This window comes from Triticum aestivum, chromosome 7B (assembly GCF_018294505.1).
Source record: "Triticum aestivum cultivar Chinese Spring chromosome 7B, IWGSC CS RefSeq v2.1, whole genome shotgun sequence".
Lineage (NCBI taxonomy): Eukaryota > Viridiplantae > Streptophyta > Magnoliopsida > Poales > Poaceae > Triticum > Triticum aestivum.
In genome coordinates, this window is record NC_057813.1 from 714,411,280 (window position 1) to 714,424,137 (window position 12,858).

The 12,858-nt window shown below is 46.9% G+C and overlaps 1 pseudogene; it reads right to left on the reverse strand.

The window, feature by feature from the left end:
• Positions 1-4,109: 4,109 nt before the first annotated feature.
• The window catches only part of LOC123158589 (uncharacterized), a 43,253-nt pseudogene continuing 34,504 nt past the window's right edge, over positions 4,110-12,858 (reverse strand).

Sequence of the window (12,858 nt, forward strand, 5' to 3'; positions counted from 1 at the left end):
TACTGCGGCTCTGATGGCTCTGCTAAAACATTCTGGACCTGAAACATGGACTCGGCTGCTTGTGGGCACATCTCTGTCATGGCCACCTCTATGAGCTCTGTTCTGGTCGACCAAACCTTGCACGATGATGGATCTCGCGTCAAAGCCTGGCTCTCTAGGGTCCACTGGAGCTCTCCGCCCAACACTGAGCTGGCGTCTGTCATCTTGCTGCCGATGGGCGTTAGACCCACTTCTCGGGGGAGGAGTGGGCACTCGACGCCTGTCATCACGATCAAATCGATCATCATAGTGGTCCCGCCGGCCTTCACGTCCCACGCGCCTCGGAGGCGACCTTGGACTGTGAGCCAATTGAACAGTATTCGCAGCGACGGATCGACTGTGAATCCTGTTGCGCGACTGTGACACAGCTGAATTCTGATCTCCTGCCGCCCGGAGAAAATCTCTGATCTGCATCAAGCCTCTTCCAGCCTCCGACTGAGATGGCTGAATTGACTCCGCTATACGGGCTGCAGCTGCTAAATTCTGAATTGGGGTTCGATATACCTGAGTCGGTTGCGGAAAGAGCTGACGTCGGTTGGAGTTGGTCACTCGTTGACGCGCACGCTCGTCGAGTGCTCGCTGGAGGTTCTCCAGTCGAGTGCGTTCAGCCAGGTTGGCTAAACGTGCCTCTTCCAGGGCTCGAGCCTCAGGAGTTTCTCCTGCAATGGGAGTATGCAGGGCATCCATGTTCCAGCGGTGAAGTTCTTCCCTCTGTTGAGAAGTGAGTGGCTCGGGCTGATACTCTTTGTGGGCTTGAGCGGGGTCGCCCCCGTCGTCCATCCCGTCGTCGCGGGGGAAACCGGGAGGACTACGAGGCCCGTTGACCATCAGGACCTCTGCCGCTGGATCACTGCTATCGCACTCAGATGCAGTCTCTACGGAGCCAGTCGACAGGTCGAACAGGCCGTAGAGAGATTCGTCGGGCTGAATTGCCGCGACTTGGGTGGTGGCCGATTGGCGAGCCACTGCGTGTCTCACCCATCGCTGGAGCCTCGACCAATCGGAGCGCTTGCGCTGGCGGGAGACAGGGAGGGAGGACGGCGCAGGAGTCGACCGGTATGGGGTCGACGGCTGCCGCAGCAAGACGCCGCGGACGCACGCCCGAAAGTGCGTCGCCCCGCGGACGGGAAGCGCGTCGATGTTGAGTGGTGCCTCCTGGAGCCAAGCGGAGTCATCGGCGATGAAAATGAGCGCACCGAGACGGATCTCGCGGCCCTCGACCAGAGCTCCGCCGGAAACCATGATGAAGGCGATCGGGCAAATTGCAACTTCTCCAAAAAAGTCGCTAAGACACCTGCCCCAAGGTGGGCGCCAACTGTCGTGGTACTAGGTCTGACAGTCGAATGAGGGGTAGGTATGGAGAGGCAAGGTCCTAGCTATGGAGTAGTTGTACACACGAGTGTTTAACGAGTTCAGGCCCTTCTCTGAAGAAGTAAAAGCCCTACGTCTCGGAGCCCCGGGGCGGTCGACTGGTTTATGTGTATATGAGTTACAAGGGTGCGAACCCTTCTACCAGTGGAGGGGGGTGGCTTATATAGAGGACGCCAGGACCCCAGCCAACCCACGTAGCAGAGGGTTAAAGTACATTAAAGCTGGGCATTACTGGTAACGCCCTACATAAAGTGTCATCATGACCATTAAGACTACTTAATTACAGACCGTTTGGATACAGAGTAGATCCTGAACTCCTGATGGTCGAGTGAGTCTTCATGGTCGAGTGTCTTTAGGTTCGTCGAGTGTCTTCTAGCCGGTCGAGTGGAGTCTCTCTTGGTTGACTGGAAGGTAGCTTCGTCTAAGGATGTCCTTGGGTATGGTATCCTAGATAGGTCCATGACCCTACCCTAGGTACATAACATCATCACATCGCTTTCGGCGCCGACGCACCCCTGCACGCACGCAGTTCGGCGAGGGGCTCGGTAACAGCCAGCAGATCGCACAATGTCGGCTCTCCGGTACGGTCGGCCGAACCTGCGCGGCAATGAGCAAGGATCTCCAGTGTAATTCGTTCCGCCTGCCGTGTAATTATATACCGGCGAACTGATCCGTACTAGAGGTAGGCTGCAGAAATTCTTGAGATAGATAGATGGAATTAATTAAGGGCATCAATTTCTTATTTATCCGTACTAGAAGATGACTTTCTTCGACATTGTATGATAGTCTACATCCAGAAGGGTCTAGCGTCAAAGTTTAGTTCTGATGACATTAAGGGCACCAACGTACATGCACGACCGCGTGCCAAACTCCTAGCCACTTCCTGACTTCTTGGCCACGACTATGACGACAACGACGATGACGACGATAACAACAAAGCCTTTATTTCAAACAAATTGAAATAGGCCAGAGGTGAAACCCATAAGATCTCGCGACCAACTCATGGGTCTGGCACATGAATAGCAAATTTTCATGCACCCTTGTCTATATGTAATTCTTTGATGATACTCTAGTCCTTTAGGTCTCTCTTAACAGACTCCTCCCATGTCAAATTCGCTCTAAACCGACTTCTCTTGACATTCTCCGCATGCTTTAGCCGCCCCCTATGCACTAGAGATTCTGGAGGCCTACACTGAACATGCCTAAACCATCTCAGACGATTTTGGACAAGTTTCTCTTCAATGGTGCTACCCCAACTCTATCTTGTATATCATCATTCCGAACTCTATCCTTCCTCGTGTGGTCACACTTCCATCTCAACATACGCATCTCCGCCACACCTAGCTATTGAATATGTCGCCTTTTAGTTGGCCAACACTCAGCGCCATACAAACATTATGGGTCGAACAGCCATCCTGTAGAACTTGCCTTTTAGCTTTTGTGACACTCTCTTGTCACAGAGAATGCCAGAAGTTTGGCGCCACTTCATCCATCCGGCTTTGATTCGATAATTCACATCTTCATCAATACTCCCATCCACCCGCAACATTGATCCCAAATATCGAAATGTGTCCTTCTGAGGTACCACTTGGCCATCAATGCTAACTTCCTCTTCCTCACACCTAGTAGTACTGAAACTGCACATCATGTACTCGGTTTTAGTTCTACTAAGCCTAAACCCTTTCGATTCTAAGGTTTGTCTCCATAACTCTAACTTCCTATTTACCTCCGTCCGACTATCGTCAACTAGCAGCACATCATCCGCAAAGAGCATACACCATGGGATATCTCCTTGTAGATCCCTTGTGACCCCATCCATCACCATGGCAAAAAGATAAGGGCTCAAAGCTGACCCCTGATGCAGTCCTATCTTAATCGAGAAGTCATCAGTGTCGACATCACTTGTTCGAACACTTGTCACAACATTATTGAACATGTCCTTGATGAGGGTAATGTACTCTGCTGAGAATTTCTGTTTCTCCAAGGCCCACCACATGACATTCTGCGATAACAACCCATTCACAAAAAGAAAATCTTGTACCTAGATTATGATCGATCAATTTATATCTCGCATGCGTATGATCACTCAAAGTTTCACCATAATATGTAGCAACAGTACAAGAGGTAATTGTAGCAGTACATGATGTCTTGATCTTCTTGCGCATCCACATTATGTGTAGAAGTGGTAGATAATTATATGCTTAATCAATAAGAGCATTTGAAAGGCGACTTCAATGCGAGATGCTTAAAGTGCTAATAATGATAGGCTGTGCTACTAAAATATGACTAAGAGTGCTATTACGGGTGTTGTTGCTAGAACCTTAACATTTGCAATCTTTTTTTTGAAATAAATCGTTAGCTTTATTAATTGCAAATAACAGTTACATCATCCATAAGAAGAGGTACAATTTCATCCATGGGTTCCTCAAAATATTCATTTGTCACGGAAATTTTCGCTAACCTAGCTAGTTCATGAGCCACCTTATTTGCCTCCCTATTACAATGTTTAAACCTAGTAAGAGGAAAATCACAAGCCAAAAAATAGCAATCATCAAAGACCGCCGCCGCTGCTCCTGCTGATTGTCCTCCATTCTTAATTGTGTTGATGACTTCAATATTGTCTGAGTTGAGATCAAGGCGGTTGCATCCCGCCATCCGTGCAAATAATAATCCAAACCTTAGGGCCAAAATTTCTGCTGTCAGAACATCTGCACACCAGTCAAACTTCCAATTTCTACCGGCAATAAATCTTCCTTTATCATCTCTGAGAACAGCCCCAGCTGTACCACTAAGTCGATCATGATCAAACGAAGCATCAGTATTTAGCTTAACAAGTCCCATAGGAGGTTTGCTCCATCCTCCTTTTTTAATAGATGCATTTGGGGAATGGGCATTTACATAGTTTGTTGTTATTGCCCTACACTACAAAAAAATACACTTCCGTGATGATACGTGTTTGTCACAGTAGGTCGTGTTTTTTGTCATGCATGTACATCCATGACAAATTTATGACAGAATCAAGATAGTCATACCTGTGCCGTCGTAGAAGTGTTCCATGACATTACCAAAATTATCATCACGGAAGTGTCCACTTCCATGACGATAAATCACGCATCACAGAAGTGCTTTCGTCAAGGGTGACCAACACATGGCATCCACCGTAACGGAACGCCGTTAAGCTATCGGGTCGGGTTTTGGATCTGATAACCCATTAACAGCCCCGACCAATGGGGATTTTCCACGTGTAAAATTCTGATTGGCCGAAGGGAACACCTGTCAGCTCGTCAGTGGGCCAGATGTCGCCCGTCCATTGGAGGAGACATGCCTATGATACGTCGACATGTGGCGGGGCCCAACAGAGGCCCATATTGGTTAAAAAGGCCGGCCCAGTCAAAGGCCCATAATACTTAATCAGGTACTAGTGGGCCAGCCCAATAACGGCCTGCTTAATAAAGGCCCATTTACGACCTGAAGCCAGATCTGGCCCGTTAATTGTTTGGCCAAATTTGGGCCCATTTACGGCCCGAAGCCAGATCTGGCCCATTAATTGTTCGCCCAATAATTGGGCCCATTTGCGGCCCAAAGCCAGATATGGCCCGTTAATTGTTCGCCGAATATTTGGGCCCAACTACGGCCCATTGACTTTCGGCCTGTTAGAGGCTTGATGTAGACATGGGCCCATTTCAGCCCGGTGTGACTTTCAGCCTGTTAGAGGCCTGATATAGACATGGGCCCATTTCAGCCCGGTGAGACTTTCAGCCTAGGAATGGCCCGTGCTGCCCATGGGCTATATATGATCCAGCGGGACATCGGGCCCACTAACGACCCATGCTAAAGGTGGCAACAATTAAGCCCAACGTGACTTTGGGCCTGTTAAAGGCCTATCGCGTAATCCGGCCCGTTGATGCCTGTACTAAGCTTTCAGCCTCTTAAAGGCCCATGATATCAGTGGGCCAACTAAGGCCCGAGATATGTTTCGGCCTGGTAATGGCCCATGAGCTAACTGGGCCCAAAAAGGCCCGATCTACATTTCAGCCTGCTGAAGGCCCGTCGATGACTAGTGAAAATTGTGGCCCAACATGCATTTTGGCCTGCTAAAGGCCCGTGGTTTCATCTCGGCCGTAACAGGCCAGTATAATATTTAGCCTGTTAATGGACCAACGCTACCTGGGCCAAACTAAGCGCTGGGTCGACAAAAGGCCCAACTAAAATATAGGCCGGTGTAAGTTTGGGCCTGGCGCAATGTGTGAAGGCCCCAATCATTCGGGCCCAAGAAAGACGCAGGCCGGCCCAATTGTGGCCCGCTAAAAACCAGGCCCGTTAGAGTCGAATGTTTCGGCCCGGTCGACTACATCAGATTTTTTTTCAGATAGCGAATGATGGCAGTAACTAGTAGGAATTAAGAACAAACCTACTCTATACAATAAAGAAATTACGACATAGTAACTAAGAATAAACCTACACTATACAATAAAGGATTTAAGGTATATTACATCCACTGGGCATCGAAGTTCGCCACCAGTGATCATAAAGCGCAACGAAGAAGAAGATTACAAAAACTGGCACCATTGCAGCGGAACAAAATAATACTGAACCGAGACCACTTCCAAGACAGTTCAAGAAAGGTTAGCCTTGCCGGGGAACTGCTGCGCAAGCTGCTGAGCAAGGCTGTGAGACCGGCCTAGCATGTCGGTCATAGCTTCCAGGTGTAGCTGTTTAGCGATGAGGTTCTCATTGGTGTTCTCCGCAATCTTTCTTAGAGATAGGACTTCAAGTCGAAGTTGAGTTGCAGAATGCCTTTCTGCTAGAACTTGGGACTGAAGAAGTCGAACTGATTCAGACAAGGAATTCTGTGAGCTTGTCTGACTGCTAGTCTCAAGTAACTTGAACACTGCATCAAGACAAGACTTTGGGGTTGTCTCGCTATCTTCAAGATGTTTTGCCTTCTTTGCTGCAATATATGTTGGGTTTGTCTCACAGCCTTCAGTAGACTTGCGCATGCCATCAGGCATATCACCTTGAAACAAAGCAGAGAGATGACATGTTTTGTACGTGTATAAACAAAGATGATAACTGTGCTGTCAATCCCATCCAATTTCAAATTAGAAAATAGAGAGTAAGTTAAAAATATCAATAGCATAATTTGGCATTGTTCATAATGCGGGGAGCTTCACCACACTACTAGATTACCATGTCAACATAAAAAGGATATATGAAGGGCAAAGAAAATCATTGTATCTATTTTGGATAATGTGCATGGCATGTTGTTCATATCATCAGCCACATCAGTAAGATAAAACAGGAGATGACAAGGTGCAAACATGGGCTGCTTCACCACACACTAGATTATAGATCCACAAAAAAAGCATACATATAGGGAGTATTAATTAATGTGCATGGTATGAATAAGGAATTTGGTTTTACAAGTAAAACTTAGAATTTACGGTTCTTGCGAACATGCATTTTGGTAGAAACAGCAAACTAAACAGCAGTAAACGATAGGGAGTATGAGCAAATTAAACAACAGTTGAGGATAAAGGCTTTAGAAGGACTGACTTACATTAACAGTTAACACCGGCTTTATAATGCCCTTCTCCATGTCAAGGGAAGGATACCTCAAGAATTTCAGCACAGAATCTTCTTCATAAGCATTGCCTGTACTCTACATTTTGGAGAGAGTAATTATAGATATGATAATACTGGAAGTGATAGAGGATAATGAAGACAAGATGCAGATTGATGCTACATAATCAACTACCAATCCCTGGAAGTACAAGCGTTACAGGACAAAATGTACTGACAAGAGCAATGGGCTACACTTCTGCACTGACATTGTCTGTATTCTACTTGTTGGTAAGATTAAATATAGATCTGATCTTTTTTAGTAAATGGTGGGCGGGGGAGATAAGATGCAGAATGCTACACAATGAACCAATCCCTCTTCCCATAATACAAGAGTGTTTTGAACACTGGTGTACTGTACAAAACGTTCTTATATTATGGGACAGAGGGAGTAGCTGTTAATGTAAGTACAGTGATAGACCACGTTCAGTCCTTATAAGAGGACTACAGAGCTAATCCTCTTCAAAAGCATTGGGTTGATTCTAAATTTATGTAAGAGTCCATACGGATCTTATAATGTCCACCAAATGGGCGATTACAAGGCTAACATGTGCAGTGATGCTACATAATCAAACAGCTATGAAAGTAAGTATGGTCATATAGGGCAAGAGGTACTCACAAGAGCAATGCAGTGTGCAGTATAGTTGCGAGATTCTATGGTCCCTTGAGAATGAATGTTCTTCTGCTAACAGTTTTCATACAAGTGAGACATTAAGGCAAATGCAGAAATGTAGTTCAAATTGTGATGTGATAGCATAGACAGTACCTTACGCTGCAGCCGAGACCAATGTGTAACAAGATTATTCCAGTCACCGTTGGATAAATGTAGCACCGGAGACTTTACAAAAATTTCATTCAGAGGCTTGCCATCGAAGTGCGCTTGCCTCAGGTAGGAACGATACTTCATCAACGAGTGCTTGAAAAGCGCAACCAACCCTTGCTCGTCTTCACAATCCAGTTTGCTCCTCGCCTATTTAAAAGAATGAAGTCTTGTGTCTTCTGTCAGCAGAAACATATGCAGTAATGACCATGAATAACATTAGTACATTACTTACACGTAAGTTGCGGAGGAAGACTGGAAATTGTTCTGTGTCTGCGGTATAATGTTTCCATGAAGGAAAGATGCGCACAAAGTTCCTGACAACAACATAAGCTTCATCTTCTAAACTGGGAAGAAATGGAACAGGGGTCCTATTTGCTGCAATTGGGGCTCTCTCTAGTTCAAAAAGGGATTTGGCAACTAGATTTGGTGTACTCTTTGCTAGAATGGGGGTTTTGCGTCGTAGAGCTGGTGCTATGTGAATTGGCATAATCATACTGTTTGCTGCAGTTGGGGTCTGCTGAGTTGTGGCATCAGAAATGACCAGTGTAGTAGGGCTAGAGTCTGCTAGAGTTGGGGTGTTTTGTGGGTCAGGTGATATTGCAACTACACCTACACTACAGGAATCAGCTACTTTGCCATATGCCACGGCGGACGACAAAGGCATGGATGGCGGACGACAAAGACCTTTGCCATCAGCCACGGACGGCAAAAGGGGACGGCAAAGTAGGGGACGGCTAAGAGCTGCTTTGCCGTCCGCTTCGGGCAGCTGACGGCAAAGGGGCCTTTGCCATCAGCAGCGGACGGCAAAGAAGGCGGACGGCAGTAAATGCGCTGTTACTCCGTTAGGTGGTTAACGGCAGGCCTTTGTCATCCGCTGCGGACGGCAAAGCCTGTGCCGTCAGCCACTGTGGGCAAACTGACCAAATTGGTCAGCCTCCCAGGAAGCACAGTTGCCTGCCACGTGGCCTCTTTGCCGTCCGCTACTGATGGCAAAGATCTCTTTGCCGTCGGTGGCAGACGGCAAAGATCCTGCATATTGTCTCTTTTTTTGTTTTTTTTACTCCAACAATTTTCACAGCAAATATATATCATATATCCAGCACATAAGTTTCATATCAAATATCCAACACATAAGTTTCATATCACATATCACATATCACATCAGTTTCATCCATACACATTGTTCATACATAAGCAAGTTCCATCCATACACATTGTTCATACATAAGCAAGTTCATGATAGCAAGCTAGATACAATGCAAAGTTTCATCAAAGGAAAAGCAAGCACTCCATCATAGCAAGCTAGCTTCCATGAAGTGAATGAAATCTACAAAATGGTAAATAAGAAAGTTAGAAATAGGTGACTTGAACAAGAAGAAGACTAGAACAAGAAGTATATGTCATTTATGAGCTAACTTAGGTGAAATGGATCATATATGAGCTAACAAAGTTGTAATGGGTTGTTTATGAGCTAACTTAGTTGAAATGGATCATTCATGAGCTAACTTAGTTGAAATGAGTTGTTTATGAGCTAACTTAGTTGAAATGGATCATTTATGAGCTAACTTAGTTGAAATGGGTCGTTTATGAGCTAACTCAGGTGAAGGGCATCCTTTTTGAGCTAAGTAAGGTGAAATGGATCATTTTTGAGCTAACTTAGGTGAAATGGATCATTTATGAGCTTTTATGAGCTAACTTAGTTGAAATGGGTCGTTTATGACCTAACTAAGGTGAAATGCCACGTTTTTGAGCTAACTAAGGTGAAATGGATCGTTTTTTAGCTAACTTAGGTGAAATGGATCATTTATGAGCTAATTTAGGTGAAATGGATCGTTTTTAGCTAACTTAGGTGAAATGGATCGTTTAGGAGCAAATCTAGGTGAAATGGGTCATTTTGGAGCTAACCTAGGTGAAATGGGTCATTTTGGAGCTAAACTAGGTGAAATGGGTCATTTTAAAGCTAACGTAGGTAAAATGGATCAATTAGGAGCTAATCTACATAAAATGGGTCATTTTTGAGCTAACTTGGATAAATTGGATTACTTGTAAGCTAACTAAGGTAAAATGAGTCATTTTAGAGCTAACTTTAGGTAAAATGGATCGTTTATGAGCTAACTAAGCTAATTATGCAATTTTGGACATAAGTAACCTAAGTACATATCGTTTTAGAGCTAACTTAGGTAGAATGGATGGTTTATGAGGTCAGTAAGCATATTAAGTCATTTTGGAGGAAAAGAAGCTAACTCTAGGCCATTATGGTAAGCATATTGGAGGAAATAAAGCTAAGTCTAGGTCTTTATGCATTTGTTAAGCAAAACACTAGAGAAACTTACCGTGATCAGGGAGGTGTACGAGCGGGCTGGCTCGCGCCGGTAGCTAGAGAAGGATCGTGTGATGCATTTCTGGAGTTAAGCTGCACCAAAGATCATTTCCAATGTCTCGTTAGCATTATGACACTCAAATGTTAAGACTAGCAAGTAATGTCCGTTCTAATTAAACTCACCGTGCTCCCAGGAGCAATCATTGGCATCGGCGGAGCGGTCTGACCGGACTTCTCGCACACAGACTACACATTTGGTTTTCACAACAGAGTCATACTAGTTAGTAATGAGACTCAAATGTTAAGACTAGCAAGTAATCTGCAGAAGAAAGTTACCACAAGGAGCTCATACATGGCCCTTGCCTGCATGTCATTCCGTGCCCTCTCCTCCTCCAACATCTTTGTCGTCCTCTCCTCCAACTCCCGCTGCCTCTCCGCCGCCTCCGCCAGAAGTTTCTCCGTTCTATCTCTCTCACTCTGTATAGCAGCCTGCAACACCACGCACATGACCATTTGTAATCATTGATGGAAGCGCACACAATGTAATGGAGAAAGATAGGTGAGTACTTATAACTAACCTTGAAGGCAAGTTGGAATGGCCGTTCACGAGGCCTTATCTCAGGAGCGGAGCTCGACTGGCGCGCCTTGATCTCCGGGAGAGTGCTAGGACAACAGATAAGTCCATCTCCCATGGCTATGGAGCCATGGGACCTCCTGCCACCAGATATCATCAGCAGCTCTGTATCAATGGGACCCTGGCTCAGGTTAAAGTCCTCCCCTTTCCTCGCCTTCCCCTGATCTCTATATTGCACGAGCTTGTCGTGGGCGGAGATGTTGGTGAAGTTCTTTGGATCATCGAGGTCAGACGTAGAGAATGCCTTGACTTTCTTGAGCCAGTGTGGGCCATGGCATACAGGTCGTACACCTTTGGCACCTTATCCGCCTTATTGTAGCCTGCCTGAAAGAGAGAAACAAAGTAAATTAGTAATTAAAGGGCTAAAGCTAGCATGATGAATGAATTACATGAATCATGAAGCAAACCACATACCCAGTTCCGCCCGTACTGAAATAAGTTGGAGCTGCCTTGGTGGTGTGGCACACCTTCCATTTGGGCACGTTTGTCCTTGGCCTCGTTGTGGGAGGCCCGCCATTGTTTTGAGCACGCATTGACCAACACCTCCCAACAATCCATCCGATCCGCACACCATCTCGGAGGGGCCTAAGTTAGCAAATAGAAACTTGAGCGCTACGGCAATGAATTACTAAATGAAGGAAGTAATTACAAGGCCTTAAGAATTACCTTCATGTACTGCTCCTTACTCAAGAACTTATCGCGACACTCCTGCTTGGGCTTCTTAATACCACGCCCGGCGTAGTAGTCTCGAACAGCCTACACCCGAACCTCATGCCATAAGTTCTGAAGTAGGTGCTTGCACTCCTTGTCGATAACATCCGCCGCCTCCTCCTCGTATCGAGAAATTACCCAGAACTTTCTGATCACCACGTCTGCCCTTGTCTTGCACAAGACACCGTCGATAATCTCATCCGGTGGGGCCGGGGCAGCCAAGTAGTGCTCCCAACTCAATCCAACCTCTGGAAGCCGACCCTCACCAGGCAACATGACAAACCCCGGGAAGTTTTGCCGAATCAGAACTCCAAGGACGGAGTTGGGCCGGCGGACACTTTCATGGTGGTCCCAACCCCTGCAGCATGACAAGGCCAACGCATTAGTTATTTGAAGAAACGTGAATGCAGAAGGTACAAAAAGATTAAATGCACTTACCTCTCCCCATCAGGGAAAATCAACCACCTCTGCTCGCGGGTCGCCGGCACGGACGGGAGCCGTGTAGCACCACGCTGGTAGATGTTGCCCCCCTCCTCCTCAATATCAGTCGGCTCCCCGTCATCATCAGCATGGCCACTCGGCTCCCCGCCATCATCAGCATGGCCACTCGGCTCCTCAGGCTGACCCGACCAGGTACCCCATCCAGACGTGTGCTCCTCCGGGGTCTCGTGGGCCCAACTCTCATGGGCCGAAGGCCCGTCGACCCGAGGCTCGTGGGCCGAAGACCCGTGGACCGGAGGCTCGTGGACCGGAGTCCGTGTAGCCTCCTCCTCGGACGAGTCCACCCTAGCAGTCACGTGCTCGGGTGAAACAGCTGGGGGTGGCGGCGAGGAAGGAGCCGTAAGAGTCACCCTACCTCCTCTCCCGCGACCACGTGCTCCACCTCCTCTCTTCTTCTTACCTCGTCCCCTGCTGGGCACCGCAGTCGACGAAGAAGGGCCCGGTGGTGTCGACATACTGTCCAGCAACCTCGGCGGAGAGGTGCGTGTGCAATGGAAGACCTCGCAACACGCACCGACGAAGAAGGCCTCGGCGCGCTCCCGACCAGCGCCCACCATCTTTCAACACCTGCCATGACAAAGAATAAACGAAATTAGTACAACATAAAAAAAAGTAGCGACATGAATAATAATATGTATATCACTTAAGTGTACCATCATCAAGTACAACATAAAAAAATTGAATACCTGACACTACTAATAATCTCGATCAGTATCATCAATAAATGCATAATCATCATCACCCCGACACGAAATTTATGCGTCGGATCCGGAGCAAAGCATATGCGTCGGATCGGGTGTTGTTTCGGGGTCGGGGGTTCGGGGTGTCGTGTCGGTG